The sequence below is a fragment of the Molossus molossus genome, unplaced genomic scaffold (genome assembly GCF_014108415.1).
Source record: "Molossus molossus isolate mMolMol1 unplaced genomic scaffold, mMolMol1.p scaffold_m16_p_13, whole genome shotgun sequence".
NCBI classification, from domain to species: domain Eukaryota; kingdom Metazoa; phylum Chordata; class Mammalia; order Chiroptera; family Molossidae; genus Molossus; species Molossus molossus.
In genome coordinates this window covers 36030714-36044488 of record NW_023425348.1, presented here as the reverse complement: position 1 = coordinate 36044488, position 13775 = coordinate 36030714, and the positions used below count along the sequence as shown (strand labels likewise).

At 39.5% G+C, this 13775-nt stretch overlaps 1 protein-coding gene across 4 annotated transcripts in view; it reads right to left on the bottom strand.

Moving 5' to 3' along the window:
• DLG2 (discs large MAGUK scaffold protein 2) overlaps positions 1-13775 on the bottom strand; it is a 1351614-nt gene that overhangs the window by 567093 nt on the left and 770746 nt on the right. The gene's annotated exons all lie outside the window — the stretch shown is intronic.

The following is a 13775-nucleotide window of genomic DNA, read 5'->3' as shown; positions in this document are numbered from 1 at the left end:
GTGTTTTCATTTGATTATTTTCAGTGTTGTTCTGATAATGGTTATCCATCAAATAACTGTGTTCCTATGTACCAAGGAACTTTGACCTCTGAAGTCAGGTTTCTGTCTAAGGTCATAATAAACGTAAGGTACTTTTTGGTTATAAACAGTTTTAATTTGCAGTAGATATAAAAAAGGAAGGCATTAATGCTGCAGCAGGTAAATTTGAATAGTTTATATTCTAATAAAGCTTTCATCCTTAGTGTACATACAACCTTTAAAAATTTGTACGTAAGACAGTTAAAGACTCAACAAAATTTACAAATCATCTTAATATATTTCTTATTTACATATTCTCTTAATATCTATCTCCAGTGCTACATTACATTTCCATATTATATTCTGATTTTCTTTCCTAATTTGCATATTTTAAATTGTTTCCATACAGCTAGGCAGTTTTTATAATTACCCATTTTATTATTATTTTTAATAATTACTCATTTTAAATGACTAAATAATATTTCATCCAGGTTGTACATCATCATTTATTTAGAGTCCCCTGTCACTGGATATTTAATTTCTCCATATACTCTTATGAAAAATAGAGATTACTAAATTTATGATCACTTGATTAAGTTCTGCTCTTGGGTAAAGAGAGATAAAGACTAAGAACTTAGTAGTTAATGCACACAAAGTAATTAGGGCACGCAATTAGTCAAAAAATTCAATGTTAAGATAAAGTCAGCTATAAATTGACAGTATACCATGGCAAACATCATGGTAATGTTTAACAATTTTTATGGATTGAATTAATAAAACTCTAAATTCCAGAGGGTTTTCTTTCACAATTGTACATTTATGTTGAAACATTTAAAATAATAATTCAACTACAGTAACTAAAATCTCATGTCTTTATACTTCTAACATCTCTTGGATTTGGTTTATTCTTTGAAAAATTTCAATATTCATTGACCAGAGATTACTTAGTAGCAGTCATGTAATCCTGAATTTAATATTTATTAAACTAGCTCTGGGCCTGGCACTAGACTAAACCCTGCAGCTGCAGTACTGAAAATGTCAATTGATGAGGCTCAGGAAAGGGAAGTACAGAGCACAGGTATGGCTACCAGGAAAACCAAATGTAGGGACTTTCCCTAAAGGTGAATAGCAGTTTGTTACTGTTAAGAGGGTCAGTGTGATGTATCAGTGAAAATTCTGCTGCATATGATGTCTGAAATTTTGTTGCCCACATTTTCTTCTAGGATTTTTACGGATTCAGGAGTCACATTTAAATCTTATCCATTTTGAGTTTACTTATGTGTATCGTGTAAGTTGATGGTCTAGTTTCATTTTTTTGCATGTAGCTGTCCAATTTTCCCAACACCATATATTAAAGAGGCTGTCTTTACTCCACTATATGCTCTCGCCACCTTTGTCAAATATTAACTGAGCTAAGGCAACAGAAACAAAGGAAAAAATGAACACATGGGATTATATCAAACTAAAAAGCTTCTGCATAGCAAAAGAAACAGCCATCAAAATGGAAAGGGAATTCACTGTATGGTAGACCATAATTGCCAATGATACATCAGATAAGGGGTTAATTTCCAAAATATATAGAGTACTCATACAACTCAACAAAAGGAAGACAAAGAACCCATTAAAAAAATGGGCAGAGGACCTAAAGAGACACCTCTCCAAACAGGACATACAAATGGCCAAGAGACATATGGAGAATGCTCAACATCACTAATCATCAGAGAGATGCAAATTGAAACAACAATGAGGTATCACTTCACACCTGTCAGAATGGCCACCATCAACAAATTATCAAACAATAAGTGCTGGTGAGGGTGTGGAGAAAAGGGGACTCTAGTACACTGCTGGTGGGAATGCAGACTGGCAGCCACCATAAAAAACAGTATGGTGTTTCCTCAAAAAATTAAAAATTGAATTGTCATTTGACCCAGTGATCTCACTTCTAGGAATATATCCTAAGAAGCCTGAAACATCAATCAGAAAGAATACATGTACCTCTATGTTCATAGCAGCACTATTTACAATTGCTAAGATCTGGAAACAGCCCAAGTGTTCATCAATAGATGAGTGGATTAAAGCAGTGGTACATATACACAATGGAGTACTATGCAGTTGTAAGAAAGAAAGATCTCTTATCCTTTGAGACGACATGGAGGGACCTGGAAAGTATTATCCTAAGCAAAATAAGCCAATCAGAGAAAGAGAAATACCGTGATCTCAGGTATTTTTGGAATATAATGAACAAGGTGGGCTGATGACAAAATAGACCCAGAGACATAGAAAGGAGTATGGTTCAGACTGACAAAACTCAGGGTAGGGAGGCGGAGGGGATGGAGGTGATGAACCAAAAAACTTATATGCATGTATGCATAACTGATGGACATAGACAACAATGCAGGGGGGTGAGGGGGGCAGGATAAAGAGGAGGGTGTCTAGGGGAAAAAAAGAAGAAACATCTGTAACAAATATAAATTAATAAAAATGGGAAAAAAAGGAGAGTCACTGTGAGAGCTGGCGAGGAGGCGAGAATGTTCCAGGCATGTGGAAGAACATATGTAAAACCCTGAGGTGAAAAAGGGGATGCCAGGTCCAAGACACAGACAATAAGACTGGAACACAGAAAGGAAGGAAAATTAGATTAGATGAGTCTTTATTGCGAGATTCTCCAGAGCAGAATGTATATAAATCCATTTTTGGTTTTAAGTACCTATTGACATCAGATGATTGTGTCAGTATTGGGTGAGTATCTCCTGTCTTAAAGCTAAAGCTACAGGGCTTAAGAGAGAATGACTTTGCTTTTATGAAATTCAAGGCAGAGTGAAAAAGGAAGTGATAGTCTGGCATCTGTTGGTCAACTACATTGTCATGTGTACAGCTACCAAGATACCATTGAGGTGATTTATAAGGCAGTTTATCTAAGATTTAGGGATTTTGGAAGGAAAGGATGAGAAGATATGATAAGAAGGATGATAAGTATCTTCATTGTAATTTGGGTCTAGCTCCAAGAACATCAACTGGAGTATATTGGTTTTACTAGAGTTGGTACCTCAGGGATAATAAGTTCTTGATTAATGGGGGTAGGGAAGGAACCAAGCAGAGACTGGGAAATACTCAAATGCTTTCTCCTGACAATATCAATAATTTTGGAGAAAGCACTCAAAACGTTGTCATTTGACAAAGGTATTCATGATCTAGCTCTTAACCTATTTTCCTTATTCCTAGTTTTGCACTTTCACCCCCAGGAGCCCTGAACTAAACTGCTGGCTCTTTCCTGCATACTCCATACTTTAACTCCTCTCTGGGCCTTTGCTCATGCCCTTTTCTCTACCAGAACCTCCCATCTTCCCCTTGACTGGTCCATTTTTCTAAGATAGGGTTCAGATGGCATCTGTTCCGGAAAATATTAAATGATCACCCCAACTCCTCTTCTCTGGGTAAGTTACTCTTCTTTTGAGTTTTTGTAGATTTCTATGTTTATCTATGTAAGGCACTGTGTGATTCTGAAGTTGTATGTTTATGACTCTATCTTTACTTCAAACTGAGCTTGCAGAAGGCAGGAATTATGTTCATATTTGTTTCTTGGTGCCTTGTTTGCACATAGTATTGTTAAATAAATATTTGATGAATGAAGTAACAGACAAACAAACTTACCGAGAATGTTCAAACTCTAACAGGAAGACTCAGAAAGAAGACAATAAAAGTCCACAATGTGGTCAGGAATGTCATGTAGAAGTAAAAGCAATTTTGTTCTCTGTGGCTACAATAATAAAAATGGAAAGTGCAGGTATTTAAATTGTGGCTTAGGTGCATAGTGTTCCATTGTGAGTATGTACCATAGCTTTTTTATCCACTCATCTATTGATGGACACTTAGGCTGTTTCCAGATCTCAGCGACTATAAATAGTGCTGCTATGCTGCTGTAAGAAAGAGAGATCTCTTATCCCTTGAGATGACATAGAGGGACCTGGAGAGTATTATCTTAAAAAAAATAAGCCATTTAGAGAAAGACAAATACCACATGATCTCACTTATTTGTGGAATATAATGAACAAAAAAAATAGACCCAGAGACATAGAAAGGAGTACCGTTCAGACTGACAAATCTCAGGAGTGGGGTGGGGGGGTGGGGTGGGGATGAGATAAACTAAAGAACTTATATGCATGTATGCACAACCAATGGACGTAGACAACAATGCTGGGGAGGGGCATGGGATAGGAAGAAGGGTGTCTGGGGGGAAAAAGGAGAAATATCTGTAACGAAAATAAATTCATTAATTTAAAAAAAATTGTGGCTTAGGTAAAGGATGATGATACAGAGCTGTCCAAATTGGGGATAGGCTGTTTTGGACAGGAGGGAGAGCTCTTTGCTCTGTGGGCAGCTGGCTAGTCACTGGACATGAGGGACCCAAGCTGTTTTTGCCAACAAAGAAAAAGGAATGAATTAGGAACCCTTTGAAGGGGAGGTAGATCACTGTTGTATTTTTAAAACTTATTCTGTGAATTGATAGATCTTTGAAATAATGGCTTTGGTGACAATGCAGCAACATTTAACCAATGTTTTTAGAATTTATGGAGCCTATGGTGGCTCTCACATTTGCTAATACACATTGCCCTGCCCTCAAATCCACTCTGAAGAAAAAGAATATTTGGATCGGACTTCCGGTCAAGATGGCGGCGTACGTAAACGCAGTATCGCGTCCTCCCACAACCACATCAAAGTTACAACTAAACTACAGAACAACCATCATTCAAAACCGCCTGAAATCAAGCTGAATGGAAGTCGTACAACTACGGAACTAAGGAAAAAAAAAAAGCAGCTACATCCAGACCGGTAGGAGGGGCGGCGGCGCGAGGGGGGGCGGCGGCGCAGCAGCGGCGGAGCGCGCAGCGGCGAGACGGGCTGGTCCCACACCCAAGCGTGGTAGATAAAAATCAGGAGGCTCCTGCGGCTGGGAAGGTCCTTCCTGAGGACTGAGGGGTCCCTGTCCCACACCAGGTGTCCCGTTCAGGGCTCCAGTGCCAGGAAGAGAATCCCCATAACTTCTGGCTGGAAAAACCAGCGGAAACTGAGGCTCAGGGAAGCTGAAGCGGCTGGAGCCCCAGGCAGCTCCTTAAAGGGCCCGCGCACGGACTTATCGGACTCTCTCCCTCTAAGCTCAGAGGGGAGGCAGCTCGAGGGGCACCAGAGACACACAGGGAAGAACTGAGCTGTTTGGCACTGGAGCGAGAGCTGGAGAGGGGGCTTCCTCGGGGACAAACGTGCTGTCAGAGGCCTTTGTTCCTTTGGTGAGCCCTTCCCGGGGGCGGCAGACAGAAGCCATATCTGGGACTCCAGCAACCTGGCTCACACTCGTAGCCCCGCCCTGCTGACTCCCTGAGGCCCCGCCCCGCCCCACCCCGCCCGACACAACTTTCAAGCTGTTGCCACTTGCTTAACCATAGGATTGGCTGGTCTTGGATCCTGCTTCAGGTTTTTCCTAAATTCTTTCAAACGAGCAGCACCGGGTCTCAGCGAGCCCCATACCTCTCATTAAGTAATACACAGAAACAAACACAGGGAGGCAGCCAAAATGAGGATACAAAGAAACAGGTCCCAAATGAAAGAACAGAACAAAACCCCAAGAAAAGAACTAAGCGAAAGGGAGATAAGCAACCTAACAGATACTGAGTTCAAAATACTGCTTATAAGGATGCTCAATGAACTTAGTGATAACCTCAGTGAACTTAGGGAGGGCATCAAGAGCATAAAAAAGTACCAGTTAGAAATCATGGATACACAGTTAGAATTAAAGGAGGCATTAACTGAAATAAAGAATAATTTACACAGCTTCAATAATAGAGTATGTAGATCCAAGGAGCAAACCATCGATTTGGAATATAAGGAAGCAAAAAATCCCCAATCAGAAGAGCAAAAAGAAAAAAGAATCCAAAAAAATGAGGATAGAGTAAGGAGCCTCTGGGATAACTTCAAGCGTGCCAACATTCGCATCTTGGGGGTGCCCGAAGGAGAAGAGAGAGAACAAGAAATCGAAAACCTGTTTGAAACAATAATGGCAGAAAACTTTCCTAACTTGGTGAAGGAAACAGACATACAAGTCCAGGAAGCACAGAGAGTCCCAAACAAGATGAACCCCAAGAGGCCCACACCAAGACACATCATCATCAAAATGCAAAAGGTTCAAGACAAAGAGAGAATATTAAAAGCAGCAAGAGAAAGGCAGCTAGTTACCTACAAGGGAGTACCCATTAGGCTGTCAGCTGATTTCTCAAAAGAAACTTTGCAGGCCAGAAGGGAGTGGCAAGAAATATTCAGAGTGATGAAAACCAAGAACCTACAACCAAAATTACTCTATCCTGCAAAGCTGTCATTTAGAATCGATGGACATACAAAAACTTTCCCAGACAAGAAAAAGTTAAAGGAGTTCATCACCACCAAACCGTTATTATATGAAATGATGAAGGGTCTTTTTGAAGAAAAAGATAAAATGTATGAACAAACAAAATGGCAATGAATACATATCTATCAACAATGGAATCTACAAACAAAATGAACAGGAAGAACAGAAACATTCTCATAGATACAGAGAACATTTTATTGGTTGCCAGTTGGGAAGGGGGTTGGGGGAATGGGTGAAAAAGGTGAAGGGATTAAGAAGCACAAACTCATTGCTAGACTGACAAACCTCAAAGGGAAAGGGGTGGGGGGGGGGTGGGAAGAAATAAACCAAAGAACTTATATGCATAACCAATGGACACAGACAATAGTGTGGGAAAAGGTGGGGGGGGGGGGCGGGAGTGGGGAGGAGGGGGTCAATGGGGGAAAAATGTGGAACATCTGTAATACATTTTACATCCAACAATAAAGATTTGGGAAAAAAAAAAAAAAAAAAAAAAAGAATATTTGGATCAAGTTGTCCACAATGAAAAATGGTAGGTAGAGACAGGATGTAACTGGACCTGTGTTTCTGGTCCCATGGATTCCCAAAAGATTTGTGTTTCAATTAAAACCAGTCCACCAGTCCAGCCAGTGTGGCTCAGTGGTTGAGCATCGACCCATGCACCAAGGGGTTGCTGGTTCTATTCCTGGTCAGGACACATGTCCATGTTGTGGGCCTGATTCCCAGTGGGGGGCATGCAGGAGGTGGCCAATCAATGTTTTCTCTCATCAAAGTTTCTATCTCTCCTTCTCATTTCCTCTCTCTCTAAAAATCAATATAGGGGAAAAAAAAGTAAAACCAGTCCACCAGCTGGGCCTGGCCAGTCACCAAGGTTCTTTAGAAGAGGTTCATCTGAATTCAACTAAGGAAATTATTTAAAGTGCTTCCCCATCTCCCCCATTTGTTCTCTTCCAGCCTTCCCTTTCAGCTTCTGCTACCAGCCAGTGGCATTCAGTGGAGAAGGGGACAGATGAAAAGTGGCAGTGAAATTACTGCCTGCTGTACTATGGCTGAATCACTCCAGTCCCCTGACAATCATCCCGGAGCCAGCCAGCTGCAGGGGCAGACCCTGGAACCGCTCTCCTCTGAGCAGCAACCTCTCCATGTGAACAGACATGCCCCTGGCTGACACCCTTAGATCCTGAAAACTGTGACTAATTAACCAAGTGCTGATACTTGACCCAGTCGATGGAAACTGGGAGGTGGCATGCTGGTGAGGGCAGCCCCTGTACAGAGTTCTGTGTGGGCTGCTTACTGCCTTGCATTTGGGTGGATTCCCTGACTGTTGAATGTAGCTGGTATGGAGCATTCTTCCTCCTAGCTCCTAGTCCTCCACATTTGCTGACTCTTGTGCAGGAGCACAAGTACAATGCCTATAGACATGGTACTTCCTCTTTCATGCACCACATTCCATCCTCTCAGAAAAAGAAGAGCCAAAACGAAAGACACTTTGCCACTTAATTGATGATTGCAAAAATAAATACAATATCCTCAGAAAAGCTCCTCTTTCATCAAAAAATGTGTTCTCCAAATGAAAATTACACCCCCAAATAAGGTTATTAAAAATAGAAAAAATTATGATATAATAATCATATGAATTTATAGACTATTCTATTGACAATTATTTTTGATTTTTAGAAGTTGTTACTAATTTAAAACACTCTTTAATGTAGTACTTCATTTCTATAAATTTATCCTAAAGAAATAATCAGAGATGTATACAAAGGTTGTGTTCAAAGTGTTGTCCCAGTATTATATTTCTAATATAAAATAACAACTCACAACTACAAAAGTTTTCAGTCTAGAAATAAGAGATGCTCATGGCTTTCACTTACAACTTTTAGGAGTTGCATTCAGAACATCCCAAGTTTGCTATATTACACTGTATTTTCAGGAGGCTTTTGAGTAGAGAAGCCATCAGTAGATCTGCATTTGAGGACCGGTAACTATAGGTTTGTAAGATTTTAGGATTGGTAATGTGTAGGAAAGTATTTTAAGGGGATGTGGACTGTAGAGCGGAAGCAGTTTCAACAAACAGGTAGAAAGAGAATGTCAGACTATAATAGGCCAGAGAACTCTAAGAAGTAAAGGGTGATATAGTAAAGGCAGATTACTGTTTGTGAAAGAGTTTTGTTCTTGGGAGAGAGATGCTGAGTGTCTGATGAGGAGGAGACAGAGGAGACATTTTAGAGGGTGGCAGGAAGGGACTTATGAATGTCTGTGGGCGAAGGCAAAGAAGTGCTTGGAAAGGAAGCTTGAAGCTACAGAAGAGAGGGAGACTGTGGGGAGGGAGGAGTGAGGAATCAGAAGAGCGCCTAGCGTCCAGATTCTTCGAGTCCTACCGTAGGTACTGGTTAGATAAACATGGTAGGTGTGGCCACCTCAAGGAATACAGTGCTATTATGAAATCGAAAGCTTGATCCTTACAATATATCTTTACATAAAGAATGTAGAATACAATATAGAATTTAAATTTTGATCTCACGTTGTAATACATATGCACAAAGAAATTTTGGAAATATGTTATTAGTGGTTATCAATGGATATAAAATTTATAGATTTTTTAAAAACTTTTGTCATTTTGAGAAAATTAATTTTTTTTTTTTTTATCCTCACCCGAGGACACTTTTCCATTTTTTGTACGGATAGAGTTGGAGGGAGAGAGAGGAAGAGAAAGAGAGAGAGAAACATCGACGTGAAGGGACACATCGAGTGGCTGCCACCCGCACGACCAACCAGGGCCGGGGACAAACTGCAGCCGAAGTACGTGTCCTTAGCGGGAACCGAACCCGGGTCTCTCCGGACCGCAGGCCGACGCTTTAACCGCTGAGTCAAACTGGCCAGGGCGAGAAAATTAATTTTTAATTATTTTTTTATAAATATACCTTACTATAAACACATACATACACATTATACTTGTAAAACTTATCTAACAAAAGGACAAATAAACGTTTGCTTTTTTTTTTTTAAGAGCATACCTTGTCTTTGGTTAGAGAGAGAGATACTCTTCTATTTGTGATAAGATTCTTATTCCTATGGATAGAGTTAAAGTGTTACTTTAAGGTGAAAGATGTTACAGGGTCATTTAAAGGTAGAGGAGAAGGAAGCTGAAGGAATTCCTGACTGAAAACATGTCTTTGCTTTATGTGTTTAGATATCAGGACTCCAGAGGAAAAAGTCTAGAATAAATTTGGAGCCTTAAGTAAAGCAGCTGCAAGGCAGGAGAGATACATTAGGATCAATAGGGGTTTGTTGAGCAGCCATAACATGGGACATCAACATGACTATGGGATTTTCTCCAACAGTGCTTAGTAATCTTGAACAGTGAAAAGGGAAAGTTTGGTTGCTTTAGGGCTATGGTTTAAAAATCAAATGTGGGTGACTTTCAACAGAGGGAGGAATATAAATCAGAAGAATAGGAAAGGAAGAGAAGCAAGGAGGACACCAGTAGGCTGAAAGAATAGAAGTGGGAAAGACTGAGATCATAGTAAGATCCAAGTATAGATGTATGGGAACAGGGAGTAGCAGAGAGGGCAGCAGACTGGATACTGTGGGGTTCAATATTTCAGAGAATAAGTACTCAGTGATAGTCTTATAAGTGTAATAAGTCATGTGGATGTATTAAAATGATGATTGAGTCACAGTACTTTGCAACACTGAAGTTTTCTTGGGAGATAGTAAAAGAAAAAAATGGAGAAGAGAAAATGGCCAAAAATGTTCAGTGAAAGTGAGGAACAACCTAGAGTAGAGATGAAAAGGGGGTAGGGGGTAAGGCAGTGTGGTAGTTAAGAGTTCCAGGTAAAGGAACAAGATGTGCCAAACCCTAAAAGGAAGAAAGTATTGACTTGTTCAAGGGACAAAAATGAGACTGGAATAGCTATAGCATGATAAGGAAAGGAAGGGACAGATGAGGTTAGAGAGGGAAGCAGAGGTCAGTTAATGGGGGACAGCAGCACATCGTAAGGTTTGGGGTTGTGAAGATTTCAAACAGGAAAATAACATGATCTGATTTAGTTTAAGATTATACTCATCGCTGTTTAAAACAGCCATAGCATCCAGTTCAGAAACTGGTGGCAGCTGGCAGGTTGGTCGCAGTGGGGATAAGATTTGAGACACAGTTTGAAGGTACAATTGACAGAGCTTAATGATGGTTGGAATATGTGAGGGGAAAGAGAAAAATCAAAGATGATGTATAACTGAACAGGGTTGCCATATATGAGATGGAGAAGACTGTGAGGGGGTCAAGAAACCACTCTGAGAGAAGTAAATCAAGAGTTCAGTTTGGATCCTTTTACGTTTGAGAGGTCTGTGGGTGTCAGTGGAGTAGCAGAAAACTCACTGAGGTACTGAGAAAGAACATTGATAATAGTTAACACTCATTGAGTGTTTTCTACATGCCAGGCACTGAGCTAGCCCTTACAACTAGCTCTCTCCTTAAGGACAGTCAACGTACTGGCAAGAAAATAGGTAAGTGATTGCAGAAATATCAGGAACAAGTGCCTGGCTGCTATTTCCTTGGAACCCCGCAACTCTTTGAGGGTACATGTGAAAATTTTCTGAATGTAGACCTAGGAATATGGGTTTTCCTGGAGAAACGAGGTTTTCTTAGGAAGAAAGGACATGATAAATGTGACATTTTACCGTGATTATTTCAAGGACAGTGTGCAGGCTGAATTAAGATGAGGCTGAGTGGACTGAATCAGAAAGCAAGAAGAGTAATTTGGCATCAAATATAATACTTGAGCTGTGAATTCTTAAGATCTGATTTAGAATGCTGTCAGCGACAGTCCAACTATAAAATTTTCAAGGAACATCTATCTTGTCCTCTACGATAGTATTTAACTGAAATGCCATGAGAAGTTAATATATACTTGTCAACAGCTCCCCAAATAGTCTTAAGTTGTTTTTTTTAATTTATTTTTTAATCATTTTTCCAATGTAAGTTGGTAACAATGGAGTCCCTCTCTTACAACCCCATTAAGCCTTCTATTTACAATGACATTTCTGCTTGTGTACTCTAAAAAGTTCGGCATATGAAGGATTAAAGTAGATATCTGTTTAGAATAGTTTGGGATATAGAACGTAAAAAATTAAAATAAACAGAGAAGTTCATGAAGCAGTTACCTCATCAAGAAACCAGGAATCATCCTTGACTCCTGACTGTCCATCAGTCCTTACATTTTATTAAACATCATGTCTTATTGATTCTACCCATAAAATATCCCTTAAATTCATCCAGCTCCTCTGAACTTAATATGATCACTGTGCCAGCTAGAAAGTCATTAATTTCCACGTTGCTCTTCTGGCTTCCAGACCTGACGCACTTCACTCTGTCCTCAAGGTGGAACGTACTCAAAATGATGAATCTCAAACTCAAGTGCTAGGAAGGCAGACAGGATAGAGGGTGAAGTGGGCCCAGGACACAGAAACAATGGAGCAAAACTGTGGTTAAATGGCAGCTGGTCTTCATCTTGGAAATAAAATTGGGAGACGTGGGGACTGAGCATACATGTCATCTAAAGGGAAGAGGTATTATTCAGCTCTTATAAATGGTGAACACTCTAGAATGGGTGCCTAACATGGGAAGATTGCTCCCCCACTTCCCCAATGAGGGAAGCCATGATTTAAATTTTTGTAAGTAAAATATCAATTTTTAAATGTTGAAAAATTATATATGCTGCTAGTCAGTTATGCTCTCTATAGTTGGCAGCTTGTGAGGCACATATATATTCCATGGCTTCCATACAAGTCAATATAGTGAGGACTAAAGAAAATATGTCTGTAAGCCAGAGATACGATCTAAGGGTCACTATTTCGTAAACTGCTCACTATTTAACTAACTTGTACTTTCTTCTGTGCAGCTTTAGATGCCCATTGGCAGTAAGCAGAGAAATGTGCCTGACCCAGATTAGGTGCTCACTTTCCCTTTCATTTCACTCTGTGCCTGGTCACACGTTTATTATTGCTCAAGCTCATTGTATTATACGTGTTTACATGTTTATCTTCCTTATCCTATTGTGAGCACCAATCCAAAGCATCAAAACTGAGTTATTCATTTTCTATGCCAGCATCATGTAGTACCTAAACCCAAAAAGAACTGGATAAACTCTTGCATGAACTGAACTGAACTGAACTGCTTTCTCTGACTGGAATGCTTCTTTTCTCTTCTTCTCTTTTAGAATCCCTGTTCAAACATCAAAATTCCTCTCAAATGCATCTGTAATGTTTCCCCCAGCTGCATCAGGCAGGTGTGATTGCCCTTTCCTATGTGATTCCACACAATTTCATTCATAATGTGACTAACATAAAAAAGTTATTTGTAAACATGTCTCTCTTCCTCCAAATTCTTAGCCTCTGGAGAACAGGGGCCACACTATCTTTGCAACTATATTTCTAGCTCTCAATTCAATTCCTGCTGACAGAAAATACTTACTAAATTTTTTGCTGGATTAAACTAAACTGACTACTTGAAATAATTTGTATAATGAGCTAACAAGGAAAGGTCAGATGAAGGGGCTATAAGGGCTAAACATTGAACCACCTAATTAATTATGCATGTATTTGTTGAAGTGTCTACTATGTGCTCAAATTGTGTCAAATTCTGTGAACGAAAGGAAATAAAAAACACGGCACATTTTCTCAAGAAGTTTATAGTCTAATTGAGAAGATGTACCATACACACAGGAATAGTATGTCTGTGGCATGATATTTCAAATTTATCATTGGCTGTTCCTCTCCCTGGGCCCTCTCATTCATCATCTGTCAAGTTCTGTTGATTCTATCTCTTAAAGGCCTCTTGTTTTTAACCTTTTATTTCTATTTCCACTGCCTCTATCCCAGCTAATTTCTTTATTTTCTATTGCCCAGGATATTGGAAAATGCCAACATCTGAGAATATCACTTTATACAACATTGCTTTTGATTCATTGTGTTTCAAAAGTGTAATTTTCCCGTTTTCTCTCAAATCAACAGATACTTGAAAGATATTTTCTCTATTCCAAATCTTCAAAAAGAACACTGTCGAATAAAACATTCTTATTCTTTTCACTATTTACTGAATCATGAGGATTTTTTAAAAGGCTGGTTCCCAGAGGTTTTCTTAATTTCTGATAGTGTACACTTATTCTTTCCTTCTACTATTTCTTGGCAGTACTGTAAGTGCTCACCTGCTACAACCATAAACTTACATCCCTTAAAAATAACTCTCCTTTGAAATGATAACTTGGGAATAACCAAATGGGATTCTGTCATAAGCCTTAACACGCATGTTCACCAACCACAGCCTTGACTAGACCAAAAGAAATGGGAATGGGCACTTGCT